A 1,333-nucleotide genomic window follows, 5' to 3' on the forward strand; every position below is an offset into this window, starting at 1 on the left:
GGAGGGCGTTCAATCGTAACTTATCTTCTTGGAAAGGAGTGCTTCCATATCGGTGTCTGCAAATGGTGAGAAGCTCAATTCGCCTTCATGCTTGAGTTCTTTCGACTGCATATATTATACACAGCAGCAATATCATACGATAATGTCAATTATATTCGGTGGTGTTGACGCATTCATGTCAATTATACGATAATGTCAATAAGCAGGGTAAAGTTGTCAAGGAGGGGCCGTGGGGTGCAAACGCAGGGAATGAGTTCGATACTGGTCGTGTTGACCGTTTTACCAAGGTCAAGATTTACCATGGAGATGTAATATACGGGTTGGAAATAACCTTCGTCGTGGATGGTAAAACCCAACCCCCCTTGCTTATTGGAAGCAAAAAGCGCGCATCCCAAAAGGTATACATATTTTATTAACATCTATGAACTCGCATGTACATGGATAAATTTTCGTGTGTTTCTATGCATGTTAGAATAAAAACACATCACTCTTCACGGAAAACCATCTTATATCTAATTGCTATTTTCTGATCAAGAACAGATAAAGCATCAGAAGAGTTCCAAATTCTTATTCTTTTTCCTCCGGTTCTCATTTCTAACTGAGCCAATGATCGTTTGTAGATTACCCTCGACGAGGACGAACGCTTCATTTCCATCTCGGGATACTTCAAACCAATGTTGGGAAACGACATTTTCATAACACAACTTACTCTTACCACCGATGAAAACAGAAACGTAAGTGCTGGCAATGAGACGGGCAATCCTTTCTCCCTTGCTTTAGAGGAGGGAGGTCACATTGTGGGCTTCTGTGGACTTGTTGGTCAACCGACTGTCGCCGTGGGAGCCATTGCAGTGCACTGCTCCTTGGCTGATTCCTAGATATGGATGCACTAGTCCGTAAAGGGCTGCTGCTGCTACACATACGCTATACTAAATAAGGAGCAGCAGTTGTCGTCATCATCGTTATCCTTATTGTTGTTGTCCCCATCGTCATCCTTATTGTTGTTGCTGTCATCATTATCGTCGTTGATGTTCTTCTCCTCAAAGTATTCTTAAATAAATTATAAACCACTTGTGGGTCTACTATGATTTGTTTGGACTAAAATCATCAAGAGTATTGCTATCTGATTCATCAAGTGAAATAGGAACAAGAAAGAGCAATAAAAAGAAGAAAGAACGTGAAGGAACATATAAAACTATGTACTCAAATTGTATATAAACCGTTAAGTAAGATCTTGGTTGTCCAAATTGGGAGCTGATTTGGAATCAACCGAGCTCCCTTTTGAAAGTCAATACCAAGTCAAACTTTACGGACACAAAGTGAATCCACACCT

The 1,333-nt window shown here is 40.7% G+C and overlaps 1 long non-coding RNA gene across 2 annotated transcripts; it reads left to right on the plus strand.

Annotated features, from left to right (window-relative positions):
* LOC135594960 (uncharacterized) lies at window positions 1–1,104 on the plus strand. Of its 2 annotated transcripts, none has more exons than XR_010480236.1 (3): window positions 1–65; window positions 207–398; window positions 621–1,104. It is a non-coding gene; the product is annotated as an uncharacterized LOC135594960 (long non-coding RNA). The 2 variants fall into 2 exon arrangements; XR_010480237.1 differs by having other exon boundaries at window positions 36–65; window positions 204–398.
* Window positions 1,105–1,333: the final 229 nt, after the last annotated feature.

This window comes from Musa acuminata, chromosome BXJ1-10, assembly GCF_036884655.1.
Source record: "Musa acuminata AAA Group cultivar baxijiao chromosome BXJ1-10, Cavendish_Baxijiao_AAA, whole genome shotgun sequence".
Classification (NCBI taxonomy): domain Eukaryota; kingdom Viridiplantae; phylum Streptophyta; class Magnoliopsida; order Zingiberales; family Musaceae; genus Musa; species Musa acuminata.